Source organism: Anabrus simplex, chromosome 6 (assembly GCF_040414725.1).
Source record: "Anabrus simplex isolate iqAnaSimp1 chromosome 6, ASM4041472v1, whole genome shotgun sequence".
Taxonomy (NCBI): Eukaryota; Metazoa; Arthropoda; class Insecta; order Orthoptera; family Tettigoniidae; genus Anabrus; species Anabrus simplex.
This window is the reverse complement of record NC_090270.1, coordinates 158,493,471-158,511,593: the sequence shown is the minus strand read 5'-3', so window position 1 is coordinate 158,511,593 and position 18,123 is coordinate 158,493,471. Positions and strand designations below refer to the sequence as shown.

Below are 18,123 nucleotides of genomic sequence, written 5' to 3'. Positions count from 1 at the left end.
TCGAGAGAACGAATAGAACCAATGAATGGATGGAGTACCATGAAACTGTGACATCTAGCTTCCATAAGCACACCAAATTTGATGATTCTAGCTGCCCAATAAGTATGGAGAAAATGGGACAACACACATTAATGGTACTTGTAGATCCAATGCGAACTGTTATTAATGCCAGATATCCACAAGCCTGGAGAGATCTGTCCAATACCAGATCTTGGCACACACCATCATAGAGTAACAGTAGGCAGTCTGACGAACACAATTCTTTGAGCATCCGCCTGATATAAAACCAACTTCTTGATGGAAACAAGGTGAAGGATGACTTCATCAGACCAAATCACTCTCTTGCAATCATCGGTGGTCCTCGCTGCATAGTCTCAGCACCATTTGAGTTAGGCTAATTCATTCTTAGTGGTGATGAAAGGTTTCAGAGAAAGGATAATGTTCTTAGCAAATCAATATTATTTATTTAAGCAGACATGGTTTTCCTTATTTAAAGACTTCTGAAGTGCATAATTCTTTTGATCAACAAATATACTCGTACAAAATTGTACAGCAAAACATAGCTAATTATAAAAAGAAATATGGTACAGAAATACAGACAGTATATGGACAGAAATATTTTGCAAAAAAAGAAAAAAATATGTGGAATCTTGTTGGGAAAAGTAAATTTTGCAGATTCATATGCTATTACTTCTCAAACTTCAAAGTCTTGGAAGTTAAAAGCCTATACATCATAAATTATTGATGATGATGATGATTATGATGATGCCTGTTTAAAGGGAACTAACATCTAGGTCATTGGCCCGTAATGGTACGAAATGAGATTAAAAGTAATGACAATTTAAAATTCCAAAATTCATCCACTGACCAGAATTCAAAACTTTATGATGAAGAATGAATTGAATAATATGAATGTAAAATAATCAGCAGATCAAACTTTCAATATTAAAAGTTTAAAATAATTCCAAAATCAATCCACTGACTAGATTTCAAAAAGACGACGAAGAACAATGATTATGAACTTTAAACAATCAGCAAATCCGATCCGCAATGCCCCACCTTCCCAGAAACTAACTTAAAACAATGGTATATACTGACCAAGGGGCTGCTTGCAAGGCACAATCCTGAAGTGATTCAAGGTCAATGGCCCCTCATAATGGTATTTATCGCTTGTAAAGTAGAACCATGATATTTCCCACGTAGCGGTACTAATCACAAGTAAGGTAGACTCCTGAAAGGTGTTCCTTACATTGTGGTACTACTCGCAGGCAATGCAGGGCTATGGTGTTTCTCACATAATGGCGCCACTCATAGGCAACGCAAACTCATGGTGTTCCTCACATAGTGCTACTAACCGCAAGAAAAGTTGACTCGTGGTGTTCCTTGTGCGATGGTACTAATCACATGTAACCTCATGGTTCAAAATTCAGCATTCCTTGGTCGCCGTTTTAGTCGCCTCTTATGACAGGCAGGGGATACCGTGGGTGTATTCCTATCTGCATCCCCCACTCACAGGGGAAACATCATAAATTACTAATTACTACTAGTGACGGGCAGTCTGAGATGGGGTCTGGAGATTTCGAGACTAGCGCAGGCACAGTTTTTTGTGAGAAATTTTGAGAGATCTCTAGACTATTGTCCCCGCATTGTGTGGCAAGCAGCATGCCGTAGGCCTACGGTTAGACGGAACTGAATGTTGTTTGTGCTGAGTATGCGAACAGCCAACCACGGGCCTTCTACATTTTGTAAATACATGTCAACAAGCGACTAGGCCGTTCATTTCTACCAAGGTCTATTATAAAGAATACACATATTAGCACTGTATACAGTGGTAAGTATATGAATGAATAGGCTAAGTACAGAAACTGACAGCTATTGTAGGTACACCTACCTGGATACTAGAGGCGTGCATTATGCAGCAAGACACATCTTGCCCCATTCAAAGTTTGAATAATGCTCGCCTCTAGTACATCCTATATACTGTACAGTTATTTACAAATTATACAGGGTTATTCAACTAAGAGGTCACATCAAATGAGTTGTGAACAGTTTAAGATACTGACATTCTGTTTTCCCTTTCGTTAACGGTATCAGGGGGGTTCGTAATTGAACATGCAGTACTTTTCCAGGCTTTTGACAAAATTTATCAGCATACATGTTTCCACACAAGAACGTTATTTCATGCAATAACTGCTTATGATATACTATCAAGCTTACACTCGTAGTTACTGGGACATAGCACAGATCATGGCACAGGAGAATCGGTCTCAAGATTCTCGAGATCTGCAACGTCAGTCTCGAAAGTCTCGAGCGCGACCATTGCCCATCACTAATTACTACACTTGTCGCCTGTGGTGGTACGTTAATGATGAAGAAGTCAATCTATGAAGATGTGACCAACACTGAACAGCCGTGTGCAGAGATCAGTGAAGCCACAGAAATCTTTGTCATGCAATATTATTTAATTTTGGCCTTGTCATCATTTTAAAATTTTATGTAAAACAGCTGTTTGTGAAAACAAAAGGAACATTTAAAGACTGAAGAGCTTATGCAAAAAAACTTATGTTTTGAGAATTTATGTGAATTACAAAATATTAATCAGAATAAGGTTTTTTGGACTCTTGACAAAGACATTACTGAAGAATATATTGAAAGTTATTTTTTTAATTGGGTATAAAGAAGTTGTTCTTTTTACGTAACTTGAAGAAATTATATGTTACGAAAATGTACACTATCAATCATGAAGAAGGTGAAAGTTGATTTGGAGGAATGCTTGTTTTAAGGATTTTTTTTGTAATATTGTTAGTTTTAAAATTAAAAGCAACTTTTGAGGCAGCTTGTATAGGCACGTGTAAATTTCCAATTGTGAAATTGCTATGTTCCATAAATCCAACTCTCTAGAACTTGCCCATGTAAGGATGTGTAATTGTATTGGTCGGAATAACAACCTTTTAATTGGTGAATACGGAGATCTGGGGAAATTCTGTGTTTTCATTGGTTACCTTGTGATCGCACGATTTCCGGTCTTGGGCTCCTCGTGTGAGTGAGGCAACTGTCTGCGTCTCTTCCATCTGACCATCCTCATGAGTGCACACGCTCGGGATCTACCCCGTTTGGGGGTCCCCAGTCTCTCGCGGTAAGCGCTATGTTATTGCTTTTCATTTCATTTAAATAGTTTCCTGTGTTTCGGCCTTTTCTAATCTTATGTAACTTTTGGTGGTATTGAAATTCATTTCTGCATAACAGAGTTTTCCTCTAGACTGACTCATTCACCAATTTTAAGTTTTTCAATGACTGTGCCTCGATGGACAGTCATAGCGGCATTTGTGTTTTCGGAGGTTACTCTTATTTGTTCAAATGTGCAACCTACATAAATTTAACGTTCTTTGAGTTCGCCTCTACTAATTCCGAGACTATTTCTGTGTTAAAGTTTGTATTACCCACTATCAGAAGAGCTGTAGTATTCTATTGTATGTCATTATGTATTTTAGTTCAGGGTACTTAAGTTTGTTTTTCTTACACCGTTTGCTGGCCATATTTTCTATTACATGTACTTTAGTTTTTAAATACATTTGAGCTTAAGGGTAGCTGCTGTGTTTTTCCCTTTCCCCAGAACGAGATATGATCTCATGGCCTAGTAGGGTTCCTTCCATGTTTTCCACATCCTTCCGTAGTTGTCATCGTTAGACCTGCAAGTTTAAAATTGTCACAATGCAAACATGGCGTAAATTGCTTTTTAATTTTCTTTTCATCTACTTTTTAAATTATTATTATTATTATTATTATTATTATTATTATTATTATTATTATTATTATTATTATTATTATTGTACCGGGCGGTACACCTCCACTCCGCTAATTTAAAATGTGCGCCAGTTGAAACTCCTCTGCTGGAGGAAGTCTGAACTTTATCTACGCTATTAATTCTTTACCTTCTCAGAAGATGTCACCACGTGGAAAATTTTGAGTTTTTGAACTGTGTCATTTTTGATGTGTTTTTGTTTCGCTTGAAGTAAGAAGTGTGAACTTTCTCTTCTAAGAGGACACTACTGAAGATCAACAATAGTGCACCCTAGTGCGGAGTCAAAGAACTATTTTGTTGGAGAAATTTTTATTTCAAATGTTTGTCTTTGCTAAATTTTCTTTTCAGTTATTGTTTAAGTTGGCTGTATACCCCTCTCTTTCCCCTTGTTTTGCATTTAACCAATCCTGAATTTCTTTGAGTTATTTCCGACCAATCCGATGTATCTTCCCCCAACTTGGATATGTTTCTGTACCCGAGCCAATAAAAAGTTTGTGGGAGGGTGTTTTCATTCCCCTAACGCCTAGAACCTTCCGCGAGAGGATATAAACTGCTGATTTTAGGGTCTCCGGGCCACTTCTGTTCCATCTTTCAGTGTATAAAGTACATAGCAGGAGGCGGGAAGCGCCTCTTTCCTCGGCAGCGGTCATCAATAAGGTAATGGCCGATTAATAAATTCTTTCTTTGCTAGCTTAGCAGTTTAACTCTCGGGGCGGGTGCGAAGCGTTCCTCCATGTAACCTTTTCCTAAAATGTAACGATCTTTTCTTCTCTTTTAAGCTGCATATTGGGATAGAGAGTGCTAACCCTCTCGAGCTCCCACTCACATTGTCTTGAGGTGAACTTATTTTCTCCACCTATTCTTCGTTAATGTAAAACAAATTGCTCTTTTCTAAAGTCACCTCGGTAGTATGGGATTAGCCCTTGCATTAGTGGCCTAGAGCCAGATTAGGTTTTTAAAAACAAGTGTATTAGGAGTGCAAGATCGCCTCCTCTCAAATTGTTATTTTAGAGGTCATGTAATCGCCCATTTTTATTCAATAGACCTCAGTAGGTTGGGTATTTTACCCCTGTGTCTATGTCCAGTGAGGACAACTTGAAGGTGGAGTTTGGTGTGGCCTGGGAGAGGCTTAAATTTTGAGAGCGAGTGGCTCTTTTGAAAATTGAGTGTTGTATGCCTCGTGGAGGCTTTTCTGTGTAATTTGGAGCAAGGGCTCCTATGGTATGAATGGGGTTTTCTGCCCCTCTGTTAAAACTCGTGTTTGGGGTAAAACTGAGCTGATTGCCCAAGCAGTGGAAAATCAGGGCGCGAAGCCCAATTCCTGTAAATATTGTAACTACCCTTTTTGATTTGCTACTTTGTACCTGCCATGCTTGTTATTTCTTTGTTTTTGAAAAGAAAATATAACCTTGTTAAATTTTAAATTAATTTTGCTTTCGTAGCTGGAGACCTATTCACACCCGCACCTTCTTTCACCTCTACCTACCACGGAAAACTCCGTAACAAGTGGTAGCAGAGCGTGGTTGAATGGGTCTCAATTTAGCCCCTTTTGACGGCTAAACATTGTTTGTTCCGAACTCTAACTATTTTCCCAGTTGCTGGAATTTTTTTGAGTTTTTCAAAATTGTTCTGTCACCATGCCCGGCCCTCGCGATGTTCTCCATCTTAACTATTTGCGCAAGGAGGAGTTGATCTATGAATTGACTATTAGAAATGTACAATCTGGAGGCACGGTTGCAGTAGACACAAACAAGCTTAGAGAGTCCCTAGATTTGCCCATTTCCATCCCCAATTTGGGAGAGAAAGAAATTGACGACTCTCTTTCCACGATCACGGAGAATATTACTGGGCTAGCTTCTGTAGTTAGTTTTTTTGATGAAAATGATCCTTCTCCTAATCAAATTAAGCGGGTGCAAGCTAGGCTATATCATTTTTCGAATAGGGTTAACGATCTGTTGTCTCTAAAGTTGAATGACGTTCAGAAGAAGGAAGCTAGTACGCTGCTTGAAAATATTTCCGAATTATCTAGCAAGGTCACTCAATTGTTAACAGGGGAGGTTCCTCCCAAAAGCGATCTACCCACCACAGTGAATGCAGGTAGTGAGGAAGCGCCTCCCAAGGGAGAAGTTAATAGGATAACCGTTGCTGCTCAAACTATCCCTGCCCCATTGGACAACGAATCTGAACGTCGTGCATCATTGAGTAACATCCGTTCTGAATTAACTTCCTTGCCATTGAAACCTTTACCTACTATGTCACCCGGGTTTAGCAGCTTGCCTCATCCATTGGCAATGTTGCTCAGAGGTATCTCTAAGTTTTCCGTTAATACCACCAGTGATGTAATTTCTTTTTTAAGATTTCTGGTTGAATTTCAGGATCATGCACTTGTGTTTTCTCTTTCTCCATGTCAAATTTTGCAAATCATCTATCCGTATGCTATTGGTATTCTCTCAGATAAAATCGTAAGAGCCACTGCCGAGCAATCATCTATTGAGGATTTCCATGCCCATTTGCTAGCTAACTTCATCCCGGCTAGGGCCAGGTCCTCCCTTATTCAGAAGTACTATTACCGTGTACAACGCCTGGATGAAAACTTGGCTGATTTCATACAGGACATTAAGTTTTATACTAGGGTGTTTGCTCTTCATTTCCCTGAGGATCAGATTGTACAAGCTATTGTGGAAGGGATTTCACCACCCTACAGGTCATATTTGTGTTTCGCGGCGTGCCCGCAAACTTTCTCTGAACTTGAAGCATCGGCCGTCTCAGCGGAAGGAGTTAGATACGCCGATTCTTTGCGTGTCGCGAAAGAACCCCCGCCTTCCTTTAGTAATACTCGGCCTCCACCTCGCCGACCAGTCAATCCCCGTAAATGTTATGCTTGCGGGTCGCCTGACCATCTGCGCAACAAGTGTCCACTGATCAAGTCAAGTGGGACAAGGAATGGAGCCGGGTCATCACAAGGCTGTTTTAAATGTGGGGCTTTCTCACATATCGCCAAGAATTGTCCCAATTCGAATAGCACCCCCTCCTGCTCAACTTCTGGTGCAAATTCCACCTATGCCAATAATAAAAAGTGACTAGTGGCTTCGGCTGAGTCGACTAATCCATCTTCCCGAGACTCAGCCCCGGGTAAACATGTTGTAAATTCAGGGAACGAGCAATTTTCAAATTCATCTTTTGAAGGTCCCAAAGAGTGTCTTAGGATTGCGGCGGATTCCCCCGCACCGGTCCCTTTTCTCAAAATTGAGTTAAATAACGAGCCTATAACAGCTCTCTTAGATTCAGGTAGTGTTTGTTCTATTATTTCGGCTGATTGGTATTCAAAATTGAAATCTGTTTGTAAGCTTCCTAACTATTGTTTGTCGGCGATCCAATACGTTTCGGCTAATTCCTCTCCATTAGAAATTCTCGGTTCCTTATATGTCAAAATTCGTATTTTTCAATTCACATGGAAAGTTAAATTGTTTGTGGCCAAGCATTTGTCTTGCCCCATTATATTGGGAGCGGACTTTATTTCTCACACTGGTCTTGTGCTCGATCTTCAGAGTAGGTCTTGCACTTTCAAATTTGCCTCTAATTGTAATATCCCTCTATTAAAGTGTAATTCTGCATCATGTTCTTCTATTTCGCCTACCCAGGATGAGATGTTGTTAGACCTTAGACATCTACCTGAGGAGCAGGCTGATAGTATTCGCAAATTGTGTCAGTCGTTTCCCCGAGGTGTTCTCTGATACTCTTGGTGTTACTGACCTTATTGAATACAAAATTGAGGTCACGGATTCGATTCCTGTCCGTTTTCCACCTTATAGGCTATCTCCACCTAAAATGAAGGCTCTAAAAGAAATCATCGATCAGATGTTGAAGGACGGTATTATTAGGCCCTCTAAGTCAGCGTATTCTTCGCCTATTTTTTTAGTCCCGAAACCCCAAGGAGGCTTCAGGCCTGTCATTGATTACAGGGCTCTCAATCGGAAGGTGGTGTTACAATCTGTGCCCCTTCCCGACCTTCATTCTTGTTTTTCATGGTTTCGTAAGGCCAAGTTCTTTACTATCTTGGACTTGAATCAGGCCTATAATCAAATTCCCCTTGCCGAAGAGTCTAAACATCTTACAGCGTTTGCCACGGACTGGAATTTATACGAATACAACCGCGTGCCTTTCGGGCTCCCCACGGGAGCAGCTGTACTCACTAGGCTACTAGATAGGGTCTTCTCCGACATCAAATTTGAGTACTTATATCACTACTTGGATGATGTCGTCGTATTTTCAGAGACTTTTGAAGAACATCTAGATCATCTGCGAGAAGTTCTCGATCACCTTCGTAAGGCTGGGTTAACTGTTAAGTTGTCCAAGGTTGCCTTTGCTAAGCCCTCTATGTCTTTCCTAGGGCATATTGTGTCACCTGATGGTGTAGCAGTCGATCATTCTAGAACACAGGCCATCCGCGATTTTAAACCTCCCAAGGACATTAAAGGTATCGCCAGGTTCATTGGTATGGTGAATTTCTTCAGGAAGTTTATTCCTAACTTCGCTAATAGAGCGGCGCCCTTAAACCTTCTTCGTAGGAAAGGCATCAAATTCGAGTGGGGACCTTCTCAACAAGCCACTTTTGAAGACCTTAAATTAGCTCTTTGTAATGCCCCTGTACTTGCTATGCCTGATTTCTCGAAGAAATTCATTGTTCAAACCGACGCATCGTCGTCAGCGGTAGCTGCAGTCCTTCTTCAAGAGACTGAACTAGGGAGGCGCCCCATCGCCTATGCGTCTAGGACATTGTCGGCTCAAGAAGCCAAGTATTCCATCTATGAGCTCGAAGGTTTGGCAGTCTTATTCGCCTTAGAGAAGTTCCGTCCCTATCTGGAACATGTCAAATTCGACCTGGAGACAGATAATCAAGCCTTAAGCTGGGTCTTAGGTAGGCCGCGTCGAACTGGTCGTATAGCCCGCTGGGCCATCCGTATTTCTGCCTTCCAGTTTGATGTTAGACATATCAGAGGTACCGAAAATGTTGTTGCTGATGGACTCAGCCGTATGTTTTCTAACGACGTCGAGACCCACGAACCGGTCGACAGTTCATCCCCTTCCGAGTCCATACTATCTGAGGTTAATGCCATCCTAACAGATGCTCCCATGCTCTTTAGGGATATCGAGAAATACCAACGTGAAGATCCGACGCTGGCTCCGATAATGGAAACCCTTTCTTCTGGGGAACATGTTGTCCCTTATGTTCTGAGGAATGGTGTTCTATGTTGCCCTTCGAGGCATGATAAGATGATGAAAGTTGTTGTTCCAGCGGTTCTTGTACCTATGATCTTCAAGTATTATCATGAGACCCCATTAGGAGGGCATCTTGGTATCTTTAAAACTCGTGAAAAGATTCGTGAAATGTTCATTTGGAAAGGTATGGACGGTGAAATCCGTGAACTAGTAAAGGCTTGTAAATCCTGTTTGCTTAGTAAACCGACCATGTCCACCAAGGTAGGCCTCTTGTCTTCTCAGCAAGCGTCGCGCCCCATGGAACGCCTGTATATTGATTATGTAGGACCATTCCCCCAGTCAAAGGGTAATGCCAACAAGTTCATCCTTGTGTGTGTAGATGGTTTTACCAGATTTTCTTGGTTATTTCCGACTAAGCTGGCTACCGCTCAGTCTACCATTACTTGTTTAAATTCTATTTTTGCTTCTTTTGGTCCGTGCCAATATATTGTATCTGATAATGCTAAGGCTTTTACATCTAACTTATTTCGTAAATTCTGTTTTGACTTATCCATCTCTCATGTAACTACTTCTGCTTATTACCCTCAACCATCTCTGGCTGAACGGGTTAATCGTAATCTCAGGTCCGCACTTATTGCCTATCATCATGAAGATCATTCCAGGTGGGACACGTCCCTGCATTGGTTAGCTTTTGCTTTGAATTCGGCGGTTCATGAATCACATAAATTTACTCCAGCTTCTTTGATGTTCAAGTTTGTTCCCAACACGCCGCTCTCTAACCTCTGGTCTCTGAGTGACATTCTACCCGAGACAATAGATCCGGATAATATTAAAGATCTTTGGAAGAAGGCTAAAGCCAATCTTAAGGTATCTCATGAAAAGGTTAGGGAAAAGTATGATCGTGGACGGAGACCCACCACTTTGAAGGTAGGTGACCAGGTGATGGTCAAGAATTTTGTTCCCGCGGGCAAGCTTGCCCCCAGATTTCATGGGCCATGCATCATTCTCGATTTTCTTACGCCGGTTACATTGTTAGTAAGCAATCCAGCCACCGAGAGGATATTTAGGGTTCACCTGTCCCAGGTGAAACCGGTGTAAATTTTGTGTCAACTTGCTTCATATCATTTGATAGGAATATGAAGGTTTTTTTTTTTTTTTTTTTTTTTTTTTTTGAGTTCCACTCTTAAGGCATTCTGCTCCTTCTATTTTATTTTATATGTAAGCATTTCTGTGAAACCTCCCCCGAGTTGTTAAACTGCCATCCTGTCCTTGCCACGGCCATTACCACGCTCCCGTCTCCTGCTCCACTACACACAGTGGCTGGCTTAGATGAAATGCCATGGATATCTGCACGCCGCTGGCCCCTCAATCCCTCTACATGCCTGTGCCCTCAAAAGAAACATGATGGTACAACACAATTCTGCCGCCTAGCTTAAATGTTTCAGTGCCCCCGCAGCCGCGCGGCGCTGTGCCGCGACTGGGTTCGAGGACGGGCCCCCTCGGCCCCAGCGAGGACGACATGTGCACGGCGAGCCGGAGCTCTCCTCCCGGCCAAGGCTGATGTGCGGCGCACGACCTGCTACTTGCCCGCAGCCTGTATTCCTTCACCGCGGGCGCGGCGTGTTTCAACACCACTGCTCCCCTCATAGTGCGGGCGAGCGGTATCTCAGGGTACTTGAGGGGTCCGAGCGGCCTCCTTTGGACGCAAGCTGCAACGGCCGGTCTGGCCATCCAACTTTATCAACCTCAACTACATGGACAGTTACGATAAGCAATGACTACACTCGGGAATTCAACAGCAATATTTGGTGGACATTGCAAAATTTTTCATCACTTTTAAGTATTAAAAGTTTATCCTCAGAATTCTACTTCTACAAACTTAAAAACTATTCTTCATCTGCAACAACAAAATTTTGAAACTAAATCAAACCAAATTAAGAAAATCTTATAAATTTTTTTTTTTAGCAATTAATCTCCATATCTACATCAAAACTTGGACCTTGTTTTCAAACAATTTCATGTGTCACCCCGGGAGGAACTTTTGGGGGGGGGAGGTCTGTACCGGGCGGTACACCTCCACTCCGCTAATTTAAAATGTGCGCCAGTTGAAACTCCTCTGCTGGAGGAAGTCTGAACTTTATCTACGCTATTAATTCTTTACCTTCTCAGAAGATGTCACCACGTGGAAAATTTTGAGTTTTTGAACTGTGTCATTTTTGATGTGTTTTTGTTTCGCTTGAAGTAAGAAGTGTGAACTTTCTCTTCTAAGAGGACACTACTGAAGATCAACAATAGTGCACCCTAGTGCGGAGTCAAAGAACTATTTTGTTGGAGAAATTTTTATTTCAAATGTTTGTCTTTGCTAAATTTTCTTTTCAGTTATTGTTTAAGTTGGCTGTATACCCCTCTCTTTCCCCTTGTTTTGCATTTAACCAATCCTGAATTTCTTTGAGTTATTTCCGACCAATCCGATGTATCTTCCCCCAACTTGGATATGTTTCTGTACCCGAGCCAATAAAAAGTTTGTGGGAGGGTGTTTTCATTCCCCTAACGCCTAGAACCTTCCGCGAGAGGATATAAACTGCTGATTTTAGGGTCTCCGGGCCACTTCTGTTCCATCTTTCAGTGTATAAAGTACATAGCAGGAGGCGGGAAGCGCCTCTTTCCTCGGCAGCGGTCATCAATAAGGTAATGGCCGATTAATAAATTCTTTCTTTGCTAGCTTAGCAGTTTAACTCTCGGGGCGGGTGCGAAGCGTTCCTCCATGTAACCTTTTCCTAAAATGTAACGATCTTTTCTTCTCTTTTAAGCTGCATATTGGGATAGAGAGTGCTAACCCTCTCGAGCTCCCACTCACATTGTCTTGAGGTGAACTTATTTTCTCCACCTATTCTTCGTTAATGTAAAACAAATTGCTCTTTTCTAAAGTCACCTCGGTAGTATGGGATTAGCCCTTGCATTAGTGGCCTAGAGCCAGATTAGGTTTTTAAAAACAAGTGTATTAGGAGTGCAAGATCGCCTCCTCTCAAATTGTTATTTTAGAGGTCATGTAATCGCCCATTTTTATTCAATAGACCTCAGTAGGTTGGGTATTTTACCCCTGTGTCTATGTCCAGTGAGGACAACTTGAAGGTGGAGTTTGGTGTGGCCTGGGAGAGGCTTAAATTTTGAGAGCGAGTGGCTCTTTTGAAAATTGAGTGTTGTATGCCTCGTGGAGGCTTTTCTGTGTAATTTGGAGCAAGGGCTCCTATGGTATGAATGGGGTTTTCTGCCCCTCTGTTAAAACTCGTGTTTGGGGTAAAACTGAGCTGATTGCCCAAGCAGTGGAAAATCAGGGCGCGAAGCCCAATTCCTGTAAATATTGTAACTACCCTTTTTGATTTGCTACTTTGTACCTGCCATGCTTGTTATTTCTTTGTTTTTGAAAAGAAAATATAACCTTGTTAAATTTTAAATTAATTTTGCTTTCGTAGCTGGAGACCTATTCACACCCGCACCTTCTTTCACCTCTACCTACCACGGAAAACTCCGTAACAATTATTATTATTATTATTATTATTATTATTATTATTATTATTATTATTATTATTATTATGCAGACGCACAACCAGGAGCTACGTTGATAGCAGAGCGCGAGTTGTAGAAGTAAGCGAGATTTGCAGCAATTTTCCTTAGCTAAATATCAAAATCTGATTACATTTCATGCTGTTCCTTACGTTGTTGTAACTCTGAGAAAAGTAGTATTTAATTGACGAGACTTTTTTTTATACAGGTTGTAATTGTTACGCCTGCATTCCTGATTTCTGTTTATTTGCTTTTTTCATAATATTCGTTCAAGTTCAATATTCATATCCCATGAGAGCTGCCTGTTATCTCTGAGAAGGCATTTGTATGTGTTCGGCATTTTGTCTGTCGTGCACAAACTATGTTTTGCTGTTCGTAACCTCTAATTGTCTGAAGTGTTGGAGGAAATGGTAAGTCACTATCTATAAATTCTATTTCAGTTTTATTGCCATTTTTCATTAAATTTTCTTTGTGGCAAGCCTTCTGCTGGCCACACGTTTCCTTAAAATTATATTATCACACTGCGTGTGCCGTGTTTTGATTTAAGTCTTTGGTTATAAATTTTAATATGTGTTCATGAACTTAGTTTCTTTGATCTGTGTGTTTCGATAATAACATCTGTGTGATTCCCTGTTGCTTTTGGCTATATTATTAATTTATGGCAAGTGCTGTACTTCCTTGTCTGACTGCTTGTTATCTCTCGAACAGCTGAAATACATATCTGACAGCTGATTACTTGACCTACTTCGAGTGGTACGCACCTTTTCCATCCTATAATTTACTTGTGTCGGGATATTCTTGTTCTTCTTCCAGATGACGTAAATTATAGTGTTGAGTATTATACTGGTCATTGTGTTCAGGTTGATAATTATTAGCATGGGGTAGCATTGGATTTTATCAAACATACATTCTGATAAATTTTCAGCTACAAATTTTTTGAGGTTAATGGTTGCAATTTTTCGACGATATTTTCAAATGTTTTTCTGTTTTCAAATCTCGCGTTTCGGGTAATTATTTTCTAATAGTATTTCTTGTCACCTGCAGTGTTTTATTTGGCAGTATTTTTTGTGTGTGATCTTTTAAAATTATCGGTTACGTCGTGTTTTGGCTCAGTATAAATCTAAATTTCTGGTTATGTACTGTGTGGTGTTTCGATCTTCTACTGTACCTGGGTTAGTTCCCAAGTAGGTATGGGACTATTTGGGGGCAGTTACTGGCCGGTTACTAAATTCTCAATCAGATAAGAAATTATGGGGTCTCTGAATCTGCGTGAAATTGTTCCTAGTTCTTCTATTGAGCGTTTCCATCGTGTAAGTATCTGTTTTCTTGTCATGTATTTTTATTTACCCGTGTATTCCTATAGTTGCTAGCTAGGGTTCTGTGATGACTGGAATAGCCTCATAGGGTGACTCGTGTTCACCATATTTATAGACCAGCTTCAGCTGAGGCCGTAATGGCAAATTTTGACAGATTATGGATCTACACTTCTACTCAGGACATATTTGAAATCTGATGCTCATCTGATATGAGCTTCTTCTATAATCTTTGGCCTAAATATTAGGTGGCTAGATGGAGAATAGTGTCCATTATTTTAGTACTTTATGTACTAGGAAGATTTTCTTCAAATGTTTATTTCAGTATGATTATTCTGAGCTATTAATTTCAGTTAAATTAATTGTTGTTTCACAGGTTGTCAAGATTTCAGTCATTCTAAATTCGTCATGAAGATTTGTAGTGAAAATTTTGCAGGTGTACGATTTGGTAAAAGTCTATCACCTTTAATTAATCTTTCTTAATTTAATTTTCTCGGTGTGTATTTTTGTTTGTTTCTAGTTTCAGTGCTTTCTAAATTTATATACCCAGTTTGCGTGACTATGGGGTCCTGCGGACTGAGTAATATTTTCAAAATTCTATAATGAGACGCATCGTATTTGTAAATAGTTGTAAATAATGGATGTCATTTGCGTTTATTTTCGGTGCCTTGGGGAGGCATTCATGTACTGAGTACTGAGAGGCATTTCTCTCCTGGGAGTATGATACTGGTTCTAATAGTCTCATTGTCGTGTGTCGTGTGATGGATTCAAGAGTACTGAGGTCATGCGTTTCCCCTTTTTTGCTGGTACTGCTTGATGTAGGGGGCATCGCACTGGTGTATTTGTGTTTGTACTGCGTTCTTGTACTGTCATGTGATGCATTCGAGGTCATGATGTGTCTTTTACATTGGTTTGTACAGCTGATTGAGGGGTCATTGCATTCGCGTTTCATGTGTATTCTTGTATTGTGTGTTGGAGGACAGATAGGCTTGGTGGTCATTGTGTGTCATGCTGTAATCTGGTATTTCCTGGTATGAAGGTGTTCCTTGTGCCTTTTTTCTTATATCAGTAAGTTGGATTTTTGTATGCACACTTCTGAACTGTTTTCATTGTTCCACTTGGATATTCTATTTTATCGTTTTTATTTATTTATTTATTTATTTTTTTTTGCTAGTTGTTTTACGTCGCACCGACACAGATAGGTCTTACGGCGAAGATGGGACAAGAAAGGGCTAGGAGTGGGAAGGAAGCGGCCGTGGCCTTAATTAAGGTACAGCCCCAGCATTTGCCTGGTGTGAAAATGGGAAACCACGGAAAACCATTTTCAGGGCTGCCGACAGTGGGGTTCGAACCTACTATCTCCCGAATACTGGGTACTGGCCGCACTTAAGCGGCTGCAGCTATCGAGCTCTGTTCGATAAATTTTTTGCGACTTTTAATTCAGTATTCTTGGCCTTAATTGCGTTTTGATTGGTTTGACATGTAATACGTAATGTGAGTTTTATCTGTGTTAAAATTTTAAAGTAATGTGTACACGGCATGGTAAAGGAATAGTGACTTGCTAACCTCATTTCAATGATGTGAGCAATGTTGCAAGCTAACTTAATAAATGCAACTATCACCCCGTTTTGAATTTCATTGCAAAATTCTACCTACAGCAAGAGCTTTACCGAAGATACGCAAAACCGACACACCTATAAAACCAATTATTAATTTCAATCAACCAATCAATCAATCAATCAATCAATCAATCAATCAATCAATCAATCAATCAATCAATCACTACTGATCTGCATTTAGGGCAGTCGCCCAAGTGGCAGATTCCCTATCTGTTGCTTTCCTAGCCTTTTCCTAAATTATTTCAAAGAAATTGAAAAATTTATTAAACATCTCCCTTGGTAAGTTATTCCAATCCCTAACTCCCCCTCCTATAAATTAATATTTGCCCCAATATTTCCTCTTGAATTCCAACTTTATCTTCATATTGTGATCTTTCCTACTTTTAATGACACCACTCAAACTTATTCGTCTACTGATGTCCTCCCACGCCATCTCTCTCGTCTTAGGTCTGACACTAGACTCGTCAGAAATGCTGGTTAATAGAGCAAACGCCTGAAAACCCATACATCTAATTTTGATCTGATTTTTGATATGCTCTATTGGTGGAAAAATATATAATTCCCTCCATGGGAATTTAGAATTACCACATACCAATTAGTCGAGCAGCTCGTCTCCTTTCTCCTGAGTCTTCCCAGCACAAACTTCGCAACATTTTTGTAACGCTACTCTTTTGTCGGAAATCGCCCAGAACAAATCGAGCTGCTTTTCCTGGGATTTTTTCCAGTTCTTGAATCAAGTAATCCTGGTGAGGGCCCCATACACTGGAACCATACTCTAGTTGGGATCTTACCCGAGACTTATATGCCCTCTCCTTTACATTCTTACTACAAACCCTAAATACCCTCATAGCCATGTGCAGAGATCTGTACCCTTTCTTTACAATCATATTTACGTGATTACCCCAATGAAGATCTTTCCTTATATTAATACCTAGGTATTTACAATGATCCCTTAAGGGAACTTTCACCCCATCAACGCAGTAATTAAAACTGAGAGGACTTTTTCTATTTGTGTAAGTCACAACCTGACTTTTGACCCCATTTATCATCATACCATTGTCTACTGTCCATCTCACAACATTATCGGGGTCTTTTGCAGTTGCTCACAATCTTGTAACTTATTTATTACTCTGTACAGAATAACATCATCTGTAAAAAGCCTTATCTCTGATTCCACTTCGTTACACATATCACTGATATACATATATAAGAAAACATAAAGGTCCAATGATACTGCCTTGCAGAATTCCGCTCTTAATTATTACAGGGACAGATAAAGCCTCGCCTACTCTAATTCTCTGAGTTCTATTTTCTAGAAACAGAGCCACCCATTCAGTCACTCTTTTGTGAAGTCCAATTGCACTCATTTTTCCCTGTAGTCTCCCATCATCTACCCTATCAAATGCCTTAGACAGGTCAAAAACATGATACAGTCCAACTGATCTCCTGAATCCAGGATATCTACTATATCTTGCTGGAATCCGACAAGTTGAGCTTCAGTGGAATAACCTTTCCTAAACCCAGACTGCCTTCTATCAAACCAGTTATTAATTTCACAAACATGTCTTATATAATCAGAAAGAATGCTTTCCCGAAGCTTACAAACAATGCATGTCAAACTGACTGGCCTGTAACTGTCTGCTTTATGTGCATAACCCTTTCCTTTATACAGAGGGGCTACTATAGCAACTCTCCATTCATTTGGTATAGTTCCTTCATGCAAACAATAATCAAATAAGTACTTCAAATATGGTACTATATCCCATTGTCTTTAGTATATCCCCCGAAACCTTATCAATTCCAGCTGCTTTTCTAGTTTTCAACTTTTGTGTCTTACTGTGAATGTTATTGCTGTCATAGGCAAATTTTAATACTTCTTTGGTTTTAGTCACCTCTTCTATCTGGACATTATCCTTGTAACCAACAATCTTTACATACTACTGACTGAATACTTCTTCCTATTGAAGATCCTCGCATACACACTCCCCTTGTTCATCAATGATTCCAGGAATATCCTTCTTGGAACCTGTTTCTGCCGTAACACATTGCTGACCGGATGCTTGAGCTTGTCACATACCCTGTGGACCGGACTTTTTTTTTACTAGGGTGCACTTGATTATAAAAATGTACATAAATATTAAACCAGTCAATATTTTATCTTTAAAGTTGGTATGGGTACTCTCCAGTGCCCCTAGTAGTAGTCGATATGCCTTTACAAAACCATCTTCAGCATCAATTCCTAACACATCATTAATGTTTACATCGTTGTCATCGTCAGAATCACTTGAATAAATAAGTACACTAGGTAAATTACAGCCTGTAGAGGCTTGAATATCACTCCCACTATCAGTCTCACATTCAGTTTCCACTAATTCATTAGACTATTTCCATTTGAACTATCATCGGCATATAATTCTTCTAAAATATCGTCGTCAGCTAACATCGTATTCCGCGGGCACTCCATCTTGTCATTGACTGAACTGGCAGAAAGAAAGTCGACGTTTCGAAACTAAGTCAAAGAATAAAAGAGGCCGTGAATAAAAGAAAAGTGGCAGATATACATCTACGATTTATCCTACTCAATGAGCACATCCGAAATAGTTCA

The 18,123-nt window shown here is 40.2% G+C and overlaps 1 protein-coding gene across 1 annotated transcript in view; it reads right to left on the bottom strand.

The window, feature by feature from the left end:
- The window catches only part of LOC136876242 (glutathione synthetase), a 226,809-nt gene that overhangs the window by 62,975 nt on the left and 145,711 nt on the right, over nt 1-18,123 (bottom strand). The gene's annotated exons all lie outside the window — the stretch shown is intronic.